Raw genomic sequence first — 17,936 nt, forward strand, 5'->3', positions numbered from 1 at the left:
GTCCACATTTCTCACCTTTTTTTTTATTCCTGAAATAATCAAACTTGTTTCCATATCATAACTTTCATTTTCTGCCTTAATTTTTTTCTTCCTCATCATTAATGATGACATGGGGGAAATAATTAAGGACTAATCTTAGACCTCAACTTAAATGTTACTGTCTTAAATGACCACAACAGACCAGAAAATCTAATTTTATCTTTTACAATGTTATTCTCTACTAAGTTGTGTTTAGTTTTATTTCATACCTATTATTCTGATATTTTCTTATTTAGGTTTTTTTTTCTTTTTTCTTTTTCTATTTTGGTCTCTATTCCCTTTTATTGGGCTATAATTTTTGTGGAAGCAGAAACCTAGTCTGTCTTGGCAATTACTATTTCTTCATGTGTTTAGAAAAGTCCCTGACATAGAATAAACATTCAATGAAATTTTATTAAATGTGAATGAATGATACCGATTGTTTTCATCGTACATTTTCATAGTCATTCATTATCCTAAAGGATAAAAGTGCATTTCATCATAATGATGATAGGAATTCCTCTTTGCACCTCTGATAATCCAAAATTACTGGCAGGCAGGAGCAAAGGCCTGAGTGACAGGCTTATGGCTTTGTGGTTACATCCTGAGGATAATTAACTCTTCTAGGCCAGCTGTGACCCCTGCTGGGAGTCAGCCTGTGCCAAACATGATGACAGAATTGGTCCCAAATGAGGCCACTACACTTGAGTCTCTGTAGTGAGTCATGTGATTGTAATGAACCAAACTCTCTGCCAAATAGGAAAATCAAGTCAGAATTTAGGGACCAGTTGGTTCCCCAGAGAGTCTTGCAAATGATTTGACAATTTTAGAAAGCAGGCCCAGGGGCTCATCTTGCCAGTTTCCTATGTGAGATGATTCCAGTGGCAATAATATAGCTTTTTGAAATTTCCTTGCAATTTTTTTCTCCCCCATAGTTCTTTGGCTATTTCTCCAAGTCTGAGTTTCAACAAATAGAAACTTTGTCTTTCAGTTTTAAGCTTTTTCTCACCTTTTAAAATGCAAATACTTCAGGGAAGGGTAACAGCTGGTCAGTCATTTTGATCATAATGTAATGAGTTTATTAGAGCCAGCCTGGAGAGAGAATTCTGACACAGTGCATACTATGCCACAAACATGGCTCTCTTTTGAAGCTTTCCAGTATTGGAAAATTTCCTCACAGGAGAATTTCTCAGACATGCAGAAATGCAGTGACTCTATAACATACACAGATGGAAGGCATAGTACAGAAATGCGTAACTGGATCTCAGTAGGAACTACCACTGTGGATTGAGTTATTTTGAAGGGAGGCATAGTCAGTCCAAAGCCTAAGATTTTCGTGTTTTATGTAATAAATGGCCAAGTATTTGTGAAAGTGAAGGTCTTCTTAAATTCCTGTTATCATTAATAATAAAGTTCTATTATTTAAATATCAGATTAACAGCTATACATAAAATAAAGCTGGGTAATTTAGTTGAGAAAGACATAGTAAGAGAGAAAAATTAGTCTACTTGAATGGGATGGTCATCCAAGAGGGTGACTTTTGTTCTGAGATCCAAGGCCATACCTATGGACAAGGAGAAGGAGCATTCTAGATTGAAAAAGCAAAAAGTGATCCCTGATTTAGGAACATTTTTTTTTTTTTTTTTTTTTTTTTTAGGAATGAAGAAGACCAGGTTGCTAAGTGCATTAAGGGTAGGTCCTTTTAAAGTAATATTATACTTCAGCTGTATTTTCCAAAAATAATAAGTACAAGTGAATTTTCAGAGGAGTCTCTAAAAAAGAAAATAATAGTGCAGTAAATTCTTGATTATGAGAATTCTCAGCATAGAGTTTTGTGAATATAATTTCTGATAAGAATTTCATGTTTTGTGTTTAAAAATAGTTAATTATTTATTTAAATGAATCCTGGAGAGAATATTCAAAATGATACCTGAAATTGGAAGCCACATCTATGATTTACACACTCTAGAAAATCAGAATGTAGTATATATTTGTGATTTTAATCAATGAAAGTAGAAGAGCATGATTTTTAGTTGGAAAAAAAAATTACCAATAAAATAACTTTAGTTTTAAATTAACTCCTCTGTACTTATTTTGAAGTAATATTTTTCATTGGGGACAATTTAAATGTTTCTCACTATCCTCTTAACCTCAGACTTGGCCATAGGTACAAATCACAGCACTGTAGGTAGACTTGCCTTTAAGACTTTAAATAGGGCACCATCATTTAACTACTTGAGACACTCAAATTTATTGGGAAGAGGATGAGATAACAATGTGAAAATACTCCTGAACTTGGCCCAGCCTTTTGATGGATGGCTGCTAAAAACATTTAAATGTCATTTTCCATTTTTCTATTATGGAAGAAGAAATAAACAGTTAAAACCCTAAATACCATTGGTCTGATTGATAGTTTTTCATACAAACAAAAACACTGAAATTCAAAGAGTATCACTTTATCAATAGAAAGGGATACTTCTCTGAGTGTTATTATTGTAGTATTTATGTCAAGACCTGGAAAGTGACAGGAGAATAAGTTGATATTTCTCTCTCAGTTTTCTTTCTGTTAGGGAGGCTGGTGAGAGAACCAGTCTAGCCTGAGCCTCATGGGGCCCAAGCATCTTTCAAGAACTACTATAAAGGTGTAATACAAGGTACTTGAGAGATTTCTCAGAGACAGCTCAGGAGGTCCCTCCTGACCAGTTACCACACCCAAGGTCTATGGGAGGCACTGAAGGCCAGTGAGTAGAGCCCAGACAGTGAGCAATTAATAAACCATGTGCTACAAAAGAGTAGTGAGGTCAATGCTGGGCAGTTCTTCTTTCTGAGGAGCTCTGACATTATCCTCTAAATGCATGACATTCTGCAACATAGAAGACAGAGTTGTTTCATTTTCTCTCTTACTCTTGCAGAACCATCCCTCCAATCAGAAATGATGCATCTGAGAGTTTGCCAGAATCAGCAAGAATGGAAGGATTACTTCCAATTAAAGCAGTCAATGAACACTAAATCCTAAAATAACCAAAGTCCTTCTCTTCTTCCAGTCAGGCTTCCAAACAGTGTAGGAATATAGGGTGCATACATTTAGATAAAGGACTTGGGGAGCAAAGGTTTGACACGGGTAGAAGCAAAATTTGTGATGAGGCTAGTAAATGTCAGAAAGCAAAAGCAACTATGTTTGATAGGATCAAAGACATGCCAACATTGCCTCTACTTGTAGGTTGGTGGGGATTGACACATTCATCCAGAACCAGGCAAAACCTCTCTGTAGATCTCACTGCTTAGTAGAGGTCTTTAGTCAGGTGGATTTCTGGATTGACTCTCTAGGGACTGGGGCCCTATGAAATGTCTGGTTGTTTCCCCTGAGAGTAATCCCAAGAACTTCATCTGTAAGCAGTGCTTACTTTAATAGGCTTGGGTGTCAGATGAAAATGGAAAATTAGATGTGTTTTTGTTCATTCCTCAATAAAATACCCAGAATTTCAGTGTTAGAAAATGTTCTTACACAAAATGACCTGTTCTACCTTGAGCCAACAATAGGAAAAAAGGGAAATAGCCTGTTAAGTGGATTATGCCCTTGCTGTTCTTCTCTTGCATTCCCCATGAAATTGGTGTTCAGGAGAATCAATTCATGTGGCCAAGTGCCCCATGTTATTGTCTTCACTCAAACAAAGCATTATGAGTTTAGAGAACTGAAGTAGCCATTTACTTCAATTGTGCCAATAGTCTACATTTCCTGAGGATTCTCTTTAGTTTCTCCCAATGTCCCTGTACATTCAGTTTCAAGGTGCTCAGGTACAGGTAAAATGATGGTGTTTTGGCCATTGGGAATCCTTCTTCTTCTTCTTGACATGTTTGGCTGATTAACACAATAGGTCTCTTATGTGGACATGACAGGCAAATGTTTTCCAGAGCAAGTACGAATCCACCATATCTCTCTAGTATATTTTTGGAAATGATGATGATAATGATGTTAATAATAATAACCAGAACAAGAGACTGCTGTTCCTTCCCTTCTCTTTGACAAGCAGAAGAAGAGAAATATCAGTCTACATAAAACTGCAAGTTTAGCACAGTAACATGTAGCAAACTAGAGCTGGGTGGTCTCCAAAGGGCTCCCTCAGTCTCTTGGCTGGTGCAGAGGTCCCATATGTGTGGCTTAAGATCCCAAGGTTGGATTGTGTTAAACTGGGTTGACCTCTGGTCAAACTCTATGCTGGTACATTTGAAATATGGGCATGACTATAGAATCCATTATATCCACATTAGTGAAAGGCAGGGATCCTAATTTACAGGTCTCTGTCTTCATATCAGGTTTTCCTTCCATAGCAGGGAGGTCAAAAAGTTATGGCTGTTGGCTACTGTTACTCTGTAGCGGTTCAGGAAAAATGGTATATGCACCAATTTTCTCAGCATTGGGGACATAAAGAACCAAAGCGTGATCCCAACTCACACCATGAGAAGTGACAAGGGTCATAGGCTGTGCATAAGACCCTCAAAACAAGGAAGGCACTAGTGCTGATGTAGTAATTTTCACATGTGTGTATTAGTCTGTTTAGATATCATAACAAAATACTATGACAGGGTGACTTCTACAACAGGATTGTTTTGCAGGTATGGAGGGCCATGAGTCCAACATTAAGGTTTCAGTTGATTCTGTTTCTGGTGAGGGCTTTCTTCCTGGCTTGTAGATGGCTACCTTTTCAATTTCTCTTCATATAGCCTTTTCTCAATTTATACCAGGAGAGTGAGCTCTTGTGTTTCTTCTGCAAGAACACTATTGTGACAGGGTCCCATCCTTTAGACCTTAATCACTTTCTTAGAGAACAATTTCCAAATATTGCCAAACTTGGGGTTTAGAGGGGCACAGATATTCAATCCAATAATATGTGTGTCTACATTCAGAATGAACAAGATAAGTCCATTTTTAGAAATGTGGAGACAATGGACATCTCCCTTACCCCAAACAGTAAGCCACTGAATGTTAGGACATCCCTTCCTTTTCCCTCCTTTCTTCCCTTCTTTCCTTCCTTCACTCCCTCTTTTCTTATATCCCTTCTTCTCCCCTTCTCCTTTTCTTTACCCCTTTCTTCTTTCCTTATCATTTCTTTCCTTTGTGTCTTTCTTCATTTTAAAAACATTATTTGTGAATCTCTATCATCAATTACCACTATCAGCCACTGAATGGCGTTTCACCACTCAGTGCTTGAATTTATCCCATGCCTCAGGAAGTTAAATAAATATGAATTATCAATGGGTGAATCCATAATATTAACTTGACCATTTAGGAATGTAGTAAAAATGATTTTACCACATAATAGATGTTGCAATAGAAAAATTAAAATGGAAGGAGAAATCACTTGATTATTTCAGAAGGGAAATTCTGAGGGATCATTATCTCACATAATGGCATTTCAGAGAAGTTGTGGTCATGACGGAGTAAACTCTGTCCTTGAAGTGGGTGTGGTACCTACAGACACAATGTCTTGTCTTTTCTGAAGAACATTTTCATAAAAGGATAGGAGCTGGCTATTACTCACCACCCATGCTCTCTCCACTTTATCCTTAGTAACAGACGTCTAATTTTGATGGGAGAGCTACACAGGAATAGTTTACTACTGTTCTTTTTTCTCCCTCAATTCCAGTTGATGTCAGGGGACAAAGGATTGTTTAGGTTCTGTTAGAAAGTACGTGGGGGCTTCCAGTAAAAAAGCTTAAAAGGTGCTGCCGTGGTTGAGAGTTTGACCATTTTTCCCTGCACTTCCTTCTCATTCTTGCTGCCTGAAAAGTGAACTCAGTGACCAGCGCTCCAGCAGCCACATGGGATCATGGGTTGAAGCACTAATGATGATAGAGCAGAAAAACAAATGAACAAACTGGAAACAATTTAAGGTCTGGATTCACGATGATACATGGAGCTGCCATGCTTTCTCAGAATGGCTCAACTTCTTATATGCTTACATGAAAGAAGAATGGCCGTTTGGGGTCTATTTGTTAAGTTTTCAGTTAAGTGTTGCCAGATCTAAACCTAACTGATACACAGGACCAGCGGAGTAGGTGGTTGATTTGATGAGTTCTAGGAAGAACCTCTAGATATGACCTCATTTGTCTCTCAGTAGAGCCAGTATCCAGGGGAGGAAGTAATAAATTATGTTTGATAGAGGGACTATTGGTCATTGGGATTAGATTATGTAGCACAGAATTAAAATCTGGCTCTGACATTTAGTAGCTATTCGACTTTTAAAAAGAAATCTTCATCTCAGTTTTTCATCTGCAAAATGGAAATCGATTCTTACCTAGTGATTTCACAGGGACTAAAAAGATGCCACATGTACAGCACTACCTGGAGCATCCTGAAAGTCGCTGGCGTCTCTTAAAATGATACAGTAAATATCTGACATTGGTTACTGAATTTCAGAGTCCTTATAGCACTATAATATCAATGTACGTAACATGTGGGGAAAATTCTGTGAAGTACTTCCTTGTGGTACTTGTGGTACTTACAACAAATAATATATTTTTATATATATATATATATATATATATATATATATATATATATATATATATTTAAAAAACAAGTTCCAAGCTGATAAAATTATTTGATCACTCCACTTGAAGTTCATCAGTGCAGAGATTTGAACCCAGCTCCACAAGCTCCTGATTCAGAGACCTTTCCACTGTACCAATATGCATTTTTGAAGTCTTAGAGCTAGAATGCTTTGTTTTGATCAGTACCAAACCCCACTTTAGCTAAATTAGAATGCCTAGGATCGAACAAAAGGAAAACTAAAAGGTATATGGAGCAAGTTAGATTTGGAGGAAGGGAGGAAAATACCATCATGCTGGGGTTATGTTTGTCTCTGGGAAGTGCTGCTGCATGATTCCTAGACAGCTCAACTGAAGCCATAGGTATGGGGGAGAAACTCTACTCTGGTGTCCAGAATCAGTTCAAGTACGACACTAACATACAGAGTTTAAGGCACCATGAGTTTAAAGACAGGGTACCCAATACTGCCCTCACTGCAAATGCTAGTCATATATACTCTGACTGAATGGCTACAAATCTGAGGGTGCCCACAATCTCCTTCACAAGTATGACTACACAAGATGGAGGAAACTGGAACACATATGATTGTAGCATTATTCTAAATGACAGCAATCACATCAAGACAGAGTCATCTTCCACATGTTCACTAACCAGAAGCTCTACAGTTCCTATTGTGGAGGCATGATTGATTGAATCGTTGCCACAGGGTTACACTCCATCTCCAAATCCCTTTCCTGACCAGGGCTGGGACCAGCCCTCCCCTCCACGCTAATCCTGTGTTGATATTCTCTGATGACAGTCCCTGTCCTGAATCATCTATTCAAGTGTGATCCAAGGGATTTAAGAACAACACATGTACTCCTACTATTTAAGAATCCCAAGGGTTCAGAGTTTCCTCCCACTAGCAACAAAGGTCAAACTTTTTATTTTACAACAAACTGAAAAGAAGAGAAAGAATGTTTTCTTGGATCTGTTGACCCAGACCCACTTCTAGGTCAGGGATTAGGAGAGATCTTAAGGTATTCTTGGACTAGTTTATAGTTTTACCAATGCACTATAGGCAAAAACAGGTAAATATTAGCTGGAAAATTTAGTGTTGATGCATTTTTCCGTGTTATGTCCCACTGACTTGAACCTGCAAACAAAGCTATTGTCTTTATGAACTTATGTGAATGACAGCCTATCATCTGTACTGATATTTTCTTCTTGTTCTCATTATATTCTCACATTTAATAAATGCTTTGTTAGATTTTTACCATCACTTTAAAAAGTTAGTGGACAAGATAAAAGTTTTAAACAGTGACCAAAAGACCTGGAAAAGACAACATAGAGGGAAAAGAAAATATTTGAGGCTCATGGATTCAGAGGTCTCATTCCATAGATGGCCAACTCCATTGCTCTGGATCCAAGGTGAGGCAGAACATTATGGCAGAAAAGTGTAAAGGAGAAAAATGTTCAAGACATGGCAACAAGGAAATAGAGAAAGCGCCACTTACAGGGACAAAATACAAACCCCAAAGACACACCCCCAGTGATCTACCTCCTCCACACCCGCAACCTGACTACAGTTATCACTCAGTTAATCCATACTAGTGGGTTGAACTAGTAGTTGCATCTTTCATAACAAAATCTTTTCACCTATGAACTTTCTTGCATCATCTCACTTATAACCTTTTGAGGGATACTTTGTATCCAAACCATAACAGTAGAGTATATAAGCAATGCTTTATGATGTTGTTACTTGTCTAAAGTTGAACAGATAGTTAATAGTAAAATTGGGCTGTGTGATAGTTGAAATCTTTGTTTCCTTAAAAGATTGAGTTTGCTTCTATGTTCAAATGGACAATATCGTACTTGGGGTAATCATCTTTTGATTTTTTGAGTCATTTTAATCTCATACTTACACGTGATATAAAATTTAATGTACAAGCAGTGTCTATAATTTCCTTTATTTTAGATAATAATAATGTAGCACATTTTTGTTTGATGACTATTCTGATGGATGAATAAAATACTGTCAACAGAGAGAGGAATGGAAACAAATGTAATACATAAATCAGCCTGTGAACAAAATCCCTAAAATGCTGGTAGGAAAAGTGTGTATCACACGACTTCTAAGTTAAAACTCAGGTCCTCACCTTCTGAGGAACACAACTCCTCAATACACTGGAAAGCTTATGCTGTCTATCAGAAACTTCAAAGAGGCAAGTCCAGGCACAGTCAGCAGCTGGTCCCTGGATATAATTTTTCAATTGAAATTTTTAATGGGGAGATTTTATATGGGAAATCTTAATTGTAAATAACAATATAAAACCATATACTATTTCAGGAAAAGAGAGTTCATCCTCATTTCCTTGTTCTTTAAAGAGGAATATCATCCCCTGGGAGAGTAGGCTAGATGCTCTGAAATGCTCTCATTCACCCTCCATTCATTCCTTTACTAATTTGTTTTTCCATTCCAGGCATCTCTAATCCTTTTCTCAACCTCTGAGGGCTGGAAATCCATGTGTGTTTTCCTGCCCAGAGAAGAGAAAGCTGGAGCTTCTTCCCCTACTCACAACCTCAATGGAACAGTAATGGCAATGAAGATATCCCTGTCCTACCCTTCTTTTCACTTCCCAGATACCACGTGCAGACGAATCATGCTCAATCTTGGAGGACCTCTCTTACCACATCTAAGCCATCAGTTATACATCCTTTCATTCTTACTATCATGATTAAAGAAGTGTGAGTGGGGAAGTGGATGAAGAAAATACAATACAGAACAATATTTTATGAGCTCCTGAGGAAAAAAAAAATGGAGATAAAAATAGACGTGTTGGTGGTGTTGCTAAGGATAAGATGGTTGTTCTTCAAGGGAGTTGTTTTTGCCAGGAGACTTGAGGTACATTAGCATTTGCACAGCTAGTGACTTGGGGAAGGGGCGAGCAGGAAGTCATAAAATATCACCCCCCCCCCAGCTGATTCTTATCAAGAGATGGTGATAAAACTCCAGTGAAACTTGGAAGGAAATTATAGACTCTGCTTTTAATACAGAGTTTAGAATGATAGGTGTCACCAGTCAAGTTCCTTCATTTTGAGGCAGAGGAGGAAGTTCTATGAGGTTCATTGGAATGTTCTCAAGAGCCCATGGGTGGATGGGGAAGATGTAGGATCAGGTAGAAGGAGCAGCTGGATGGTAGCACAGTAGCTACAAAGGCCTTCATTGTTTCCATGGGGATTTGGGATTGGTGAGTTATTCCAAATTAAAGATAAAGGAACCAGGCCTTCGTATCCTTCAACATTTTATTATCACTCCTGATAGAAAATGAGAGCTGACCCTAGGAAGATTTTGGACAAAGCATCTCTGTTTGATCAAAGGCAGGTTTGGGAAAAGAACTCAGCGGAGAGGTATCCAAATAATACTCTTAACACTTGGGGAGGTTAATACTCCATCCTGCTGGTAGGCTTCTGGTCAAATACCATGACCTCCATTACAAAAGGGACTGATCAGATTAAGGATGGGATTCTACTCACAAACTGCTGTGTATGTGAAAAATTCAGTTCAGACTAAGCACCTTTCTCTAAGCATTGCTTTTCACAAAAAGTGTGTGTGCCATGTGACTGCCATGAGTTATTCTAACAATCCCTTCCAGAATTTCTCCGGAATCTGATAGAGGAGAATTTGTGTTTGGCACTGGCGTTAACCTATATTCCTGGCACAGGTCTTCATCTCTTCAAACACACACCTGAGAACTCAAATAGCTCACAGTCGGAACTGCTGGCAATCTTACTTGTGATAACAAAATGGAAAGGTTCAAGCCAAGAAAATTTTAAGAAGACATACGGCATGACAGATGATGCCTCCCTCCAAGAAACCCAAGGGCAAGTTAATCCACCCTTACCTGAGGGCATTCAGATATGGAGAAACTGTACAAATCACAGCTGAGCCTTTCCTAGCCAGCAGGAACAGAGCAGGCCTGGCCAAGCGGGGGTGGAGGAAACGACTACCCACACAGTGTGACTTGGAGGAGCCAGCAAAGCCCTTGGTCCCTGGGACTTCCTCCAGATGTAGTTTATTTCCTGAAATTTCATGTGCCCTACTTAAGACTCTGATTTTTGTTAAAAATGTAACTCCTTTCATAATTATCAGTCCTAGAAAGGCAGAGTTATGGAGTCACACGACAAGTAGGTTTATCACAATCATGCCAGAAACTAAATGCGTTCCTAGATGTGTGCCCCTGGATAAGACTTTTCTCTCTGAAACTCAGATTCTGTGATTCAGTACCATGTGTGTGGTTTTGATGCCCTTTGCTTTTGTGTAGATATATGTGGCCTCAGATTACTGTTGATTCTAGCTACTATTGTCACCACCTATGCTGAAAAGTTCTGTTTTAGTCTCATCATTGCTAATGAATATCTGACAACTCCAGTACCTAAAATGTAACAATATTATTGGATTATAGAGTCAGAGTGGCTGGCTCACGAAAAGTTTGTGCCTTTTCCAGGAAGATTCCCGTTAGACTTAGCTTACATGTTTCAGGAAGAGGGGATAGAATATGCAGATCTTGCCTCTAAGTTTGGGCTCCAGCTACATTCTTTACAATCTTTCTGTATATTACCTTACAAATCCAGGAAGACAACTGGTCAGGAAGACCTCATGCACACAGGAGAACTGGCAATCTCTGTGGATATTCTACCATCCCCAGAGTAGGGGGCTGACTGGGTCCCATTACAATCTTTTCAATTCACCTTTCTTATTTGCATCTTGGTGTCCCAGCATAAGACTGTCATGTTTTAATTTGAACAGATGGCTAAATGAATGGCTAGGCAGATACAAAGAGTATATGAGAACGATAGACAATAGCCAACTTCCCAGCAGAAAACAGCAGAATTGAAATTCTAAGAAATATTATTTACTAAACAGGGTTAAAGGAATCAACAAAGGATATCCTAGGTTTCTGGGGACAACTAACAGCAAGAAGCCATTACTATCCCCCAACTGAAGGGCAAGGAAGAGAGCCACCTGACAGGGTCTGTGGACACAGCCACAGCCAGACCATGATGACAAGCAGGGAGGCAAAGGAGGACCTGCTCTGGAGTTCTCTCTCTTTCATCTTTTGCTACTGTGTTCCACTGGCCAAACCAAAATGGAAGCCAGAAGACAAGAGAGTATCCTGGATTCAATCTTTAAAAAAAGTAGACAAAGTCTCAGAGGACAGGTAAAAGGGAATGTAAATGGGGGATAGAGATGGAGAATAGCAGAGCAAAGCATAGATGAATGATTTATGGAATATACAGGGAGGCATAAGATCCTAGAAGAGGAAGATTCATCAAGAGGAAGCAGGGAAAGGCCTGCCAGACCACACCAGGGACAGTGTCAACTAATTCTAATTACACGAGCGTTGGAAATCACTGATCAGGACAGTTACCCCCTTTGAAGAATTCCAATTTTCATTCAATTCTAGGTTCTTTCAAAGAGTGCTCTTGAGGGCCTAATGCATTCTCAAAATGATCAAGTTCAGACAATATAATTTTTAAATAAATAATTAAAATATGAAAAATATTCATTTTCTAACTACTTCATTTGTACCCTACCCTATGCCAAATGATTCATGTAAATGATCTAATTCCATTCTTACAAAGTCTGTAAATAATATAATCTCTGTTTTAGAGTTGAAGGAATGGAAGTTAAGGATGGTAAAGTGACCTTCCCAAAGTTGATCATTCAGAAAGTGACAGAGGTCAAAGGTTAAAAGTCTACTTGACCTCTGAAAAGTCTACTCTCTAAGGATTGGTATTTCTTCATTTATCCCATAATCCTTGAGCTGAAATTTTTCCCATTTAAAAACAAATCCTGTTTTTTAAAATATTTACATGCTAATGGAGAGATAGACTATAAGCAAATCATTTGTAAATTAAATCAGATGTTGAGAAGTGATGCCAGGGAGATAAAACACAGAAGGCAATAGAGAATTTCACATAGAGGTTGAAAAAAAAAAAGAAAAGTCTACTCTCAAGTCTGTTTACTATTAATAACTTTATCATGCTAGTTTGAGTTTGATTACATGTGAGGACTTTGTTTAAAATTATATCTAAGCAAGTAGGTTGTTCTACAGGCTACTACAGACAACAAAAGAGCAGGTTTGATGACTCCATTAGGAAGCCAAGGATGGAACTTAAACTTTTCATGTACCCATTGAGAAGATCACATAGAATCAATCCAAAAAGTCAAAAATTTTGTTTGCCATCTTTCTTAGTCTGTTTTGTGTTGCTGTAGCAAAATTCCTGAGTCTAGGTGCTTTTTATAGTAACAAGGTATATCTGGTTTATAATTCTGGTGACAGAAAGGTTCAAACAATATGGCACTGGCATATAATGAAGTAAATCTGGGTAGGAATATCTGTTTTAATCCATTCGTGATGGTGGAGAACCTTGATCTAATTACCTTCCACTAGGCCACACCTCTTAAAATTTTACTACCTAAAATCTGCCACACTGGGAACCAGGCTTCCAATACATGAGCTTTTGGAGGACAAACTACATCCAAACCATTTCATCATCTACGACTATGTGAGACTCTGGTATATCTAAGAAATATACCTTGTATCTTAAGATACTGTATTGTATGTGATGTTAATTAGAACCTAAACTGTACGCTAGCTTCAGAACACATAACACAGTGTTATAATATGCTCAAATTTCAGTAAGAGGAAAAAACTAATGATGACGTATAGAAAATGTTATGCCCAAATAGGAGACCTTGAATATTGTAAAGGCAACAGAAGCAGGAAGGCCACTTGGATTGTCCCCTCACCCCTTATGTAGAGCATGCTGTAATACACAGGAAGGTCACTCTTAGACTACCCTAGTGACTATCTGAAAGAACTTCACATGACAGATGTCATGCCCAAACATCCAAGAAAGGAATGTCACCCAGGAACATCATGAAAAATCTGAATAGTGAGACTTGCTAAGTTCTCCCCAGTTTACTATCATTGGATCATGCCTTTTTATATGCCATTCATGCTTCTTTACAACTGAGCTTAAAAATATACAGATTGTTTAGTTTATTTTGGTATTCATTTCTGATGACTCCAGTGTCAGAGGGAACTTTAATATTAAGTATATTTGTTGCTTCCCTCCTGTTGGTCTGTCTTTTGTTGTAGGTATGTTAGCCATGATGAAACCATGTGATGAGTGAGAAAATGATTTTTTTTTTCTTCTACCATTTCTGGCATCTTGCCCTTGCATGGGTTTTCCTTTGTTCTGTGTAGAGAGACTGAGGAGAAGAGATTTCAATGTGGGTTTATGTTATCTAGTAGGGTGTCCTTTTCTTCCAACTTTCTCTCCCTGCTGGCACATAACCTTTCTTCTCTGCATTATTCTGTGCCTTCATGATAGGACATGTCACCTATGTTCTAAATATTCATCTATATCTTTTCTATAATTAGTACATACATAAGCTTCTTGAGAATACAGCCTGTATATGTTCTTATATTTGATTTTTCCCCTAACATCTATTTTATTTTGAGAAAGCAATCATTTATTTAATAAGATCGTGATGATTGATTACAATACTTTAAAAAATAAAAATTGCTGTTCATATATGAGTCATCTTAGTGTCATCTAAAGCACAGTTGAACTCCTTCAACTTTCTTTCTGGACTGAATTTTTGTATGGCATATTATCATTTAAATGCAGAGGAGGAAGTAGCTATTTCTTATGTTTTGGTGAATACTCTTATAAAGGAAAGAATCACCTTGGAGTTTAAGAGAATTCTGATTTCCATACATCAGGTTTTCTTCAAGCAGCGAGGATCTGTATGTGGCAAGATGGGAAAAGCTGGGAGGCATAGCTTTTGGGGACTGGGATGGAATTTAATATGTATTTTAAAATACAAATTGCATCTTCACATGGTGAGGTCCGTGTTGTGATGATGGAAAGCAAATCTGTATTTTCGTAACCAGGTTTCCACTACAGTAATCTTAAACCACTGTAAAATGGAGGTGCTGATAACCATCTAGAAATAACAGGAAGAAAAAAAAATCACACATAACTTCTCATTTTCTTAATAATGACTTCCTTATTTTTCTCTGTGTATTCAACCTCCTCTTGGCTTGAATAATAATAATAATATATGAATGCTTAGAAGATGCTTTTTTTTCCTTCTTGTTCCCTGCACTGTCTCTCATAGAACTGAGGTGGTAGAAGGCAGAGGACCAGTTAGCAGGGAAAATGAGTCAGAAATGGGGACAGGGAGGACAGTGATAAAGAAGACTCATGATAGCCAGTCTAATAGAACAGACACATGACCCTGATAGAAGAAAATGTTTGTACTTTTTACTTAAGAATGAGAAATTTGATGCACAAGGAAATTGTTCTGTGATTCGCTTATCTAACAAATAGTTGATTATTGACTAATCACTTTTGGGAGGCACTGGGAATAGAGAGGTAAACAACACTCAGGATGTGCTTGTGAAGTTCACCATTAGCCTAGAAAGACTCCTCCTTCCTATTGAATGCTAAGTGCAATTCTATGATGCTGTCCAATGAATGGATTAAGAAATTTTTCCTGTGAGCCTTCCTCATCTCTCACGAAGGGTGATGTGGCACAAGAGATGAACTGCCGGTGAAATGCAGTCCTGGAAGAGGAGACTCATGTACCTGATCAGATACCATAGCAGGATTTCCCCAAACAAGACTGGACATGGTGACTCTTGGGAAACACAAAAGTACTGAGTGTTGTTCTTTCATTTCATTCTTCTTAGTCCTTCTTCTCACATTTGGTGGGTAGAGAAAGGGAGTCACTGTCTTTTTATATTAAAATGTCACTATTATTATTCAATCACTTTTTAATATTAATGATTGATGCATGATATAGCTTTAATTGATTACAGCATACAGCAATTACAGCAATTGCAGTCTTCTACATTTCTCACACTTCCATACACCTTTATAAAGACCAGGAAAAACATAGCATTCCTTTCCTTTCAATATTTTCTCTTGTGGCTAGACCTACAGTCTGAATCAAAAGAAAATTTTCTGAAAGGGCATATACCTCCAAGCCTTGAGAATGTCTGATGTGCTCTCAGCAACATGCTTTAGTTTGCTTGTGTACTTTATAGAATGAGCTAAGTCCATGTCCCTTCTTTCCAATGTCTGCCCCTGGCAACAACCTGCTGAGTCTTTCCCCTCTCCATCTCACAGCAGCTACCGACTCCCTAACCAGGCTCACCCACAAGCAGCTCAGACACAGGCATTAACCTAACCCATTTCTGTTCCTTCCAGAACCTGTTTGCAACTTTTTTCATAGCACGGCCACTCTGAGCACACGCTGAGCTGGTGGCTCACCTGCAAACATTCCCTTCATCGCTACCGGAGGCCCCAGTCCTGATTTATTTCCAGCTGGCAACAAATGGATAATGATAAGACCCTCTTTCATTACCTTTGACTTTATCTTGATTCTTAAAATATTCATCAAAGATTTCTTTTCTTTCTTTCTTTCTTTTTTCTCTATATTTTTTTAAATCATGGTGGCTTGAGGTCTTACTGTTTCTAACAGTGAGTGGTTCCTGAGCCAGTGAAAACTGAGAAAAGGCAGGGAGGAGAGAGTTCAGTTGGAGCTCATTAAAAATATGATGCATTTGAAACACTTTTCTAAGGATAGGTTATCTCCAGTGGACAGGGAGTCAGTGCAGGGTTAATTTTCTCATTGTCTCTGTTCTGGCTGTTCCTAGCCTCTTGATACTTCTCCAATAGGATATAATTCCAAAGCTGTTATGCTTGATCATGTTTGTTCCCATATAGATCCAATACTTAAATTCCCCCAGAGAGGTTGATCTGAGTTTAAAGTGAAATATGGATGACTACATCCTTTACCCATATTCCCTATTGCTTTCAAATTAATGCTGCTAGCTGCCAAACAGCACAGGCCTTCTCTGGTGGCATTATAGAATCATATATATTGTAGTCTATAGAGGAACATATGAACCATTGCATCCAAAAGCAGAGCTTTTATACAATAAAAAATAACTGAAGCCTGGTGATGCTGCAGTGTTAGACCATGTTCACACAGCTACTTAGTGCCACCTCCAGGAAGGCAAGTCCTGTGACCCTTAGATAAGGCTTGTCCCATGTCTTGGTTCTAGCACTTTCTGTTCATTTTATTTCATGTCACTTTCAACTCAAATGGTTACATTCACCCATGATGATAGCAGATACTAAAAGAATATTTTATTATATGCCTAAAGCCATGTGCTTAAAACCATGTTCTATGCAGGCAGGACTATAGTTCTGTTCCATCATTTACTAACTATGTAGAACAAGGTGCTTGACTTACCTATTTCTTCATATATAAAATGGGGATAATAAAATATAATACTTATGATTATTGTCAGGACTAAATGAGTTCATCCAAGCGGAATAAAAAAAAAAAACTAGAACATTGCTTGGTATATGGAAAGAGCGCTATAAGAATCCATGATTGTTATTATTTGATGGAGTCTTGTGTTGAGAAAACTTTAAGTGGAAAAGGTCAGAAGAAACTGAAATATCAGAATTTCTTTTTATTTCTACCTCCAGTCTCATTTGTTCTATGCTCTTCAATTGCTATTTTTCTTCAAATAGGTTTGCATCCTGGAATGCATGTTTGTTTTATTCTTACCTGTTAAGATTCTATAGGATTAATTCCTGCTCTCACATGTGCATGCTCAGGAGATGTGTGGTGAATCAGAGACAGTGGCTGAGGATGACTGGATACAGAGGAGTGATTGAAGGTCAGTGCAATTAAGCACTGTTAGTTAGAAAATAGTATGCACATCCTTTTCTGAGCATTACTGTTCTGTTTTAATGATAGTGGAAGTTCATTCATTCCTAAGTTTAGAATGTGCTAGGCACTCTTTCAACCTCAATGAACAATGCAACCCCAAATCTCTGCCTTCATGGTGTTTATAGTATATTAAGGAAAGTATACAATACAATAAATAAGCAAATTGTGAGTGTCAAAAGCTGAGAAATGACATGGGAAAAGAAAGAGAGAGAAGAGGTATTGGGTGTATTGGAGGCAGTTGATTTAACCAAGATGGAGGGGAAAGAGGTGGCTTTTGAGCAAAGAATTGAAGGGAAGTTAGGGAATGGGTCATAGTTGACAGATGAATAAATGGGGAGATGTTGATGAAAAAAGAGTTTGGTATGGTCAAGGGACAGCAACAAATCACAGCAGCTGGGACTCAGTGAGTGTGGCAAGGGATAACAGAGGTCAGATCCTATCAGGACTCAGAGGTCATTGTCAGGCAAATTGAATGCTTTAAGCAGCCAGTAATTTGATCAGTCTTACATTAAAAAAAAAAATTGCTCTGGAAAAGTGATTAAGAATTTGCTAGCAATG

This window comes from Spermophilus citellus, assembly GCF_964194105.1.
Source record: "Spermophilus citellus genome assembly, chromosome: 12".
Taxonomy (NCBI): domain Eukaryota; kingdom Metazoa; phylum Chordata; class Mammalia; order Rodentia; family Sciuridae; genus Spermophilus; species Spermophilus citellus.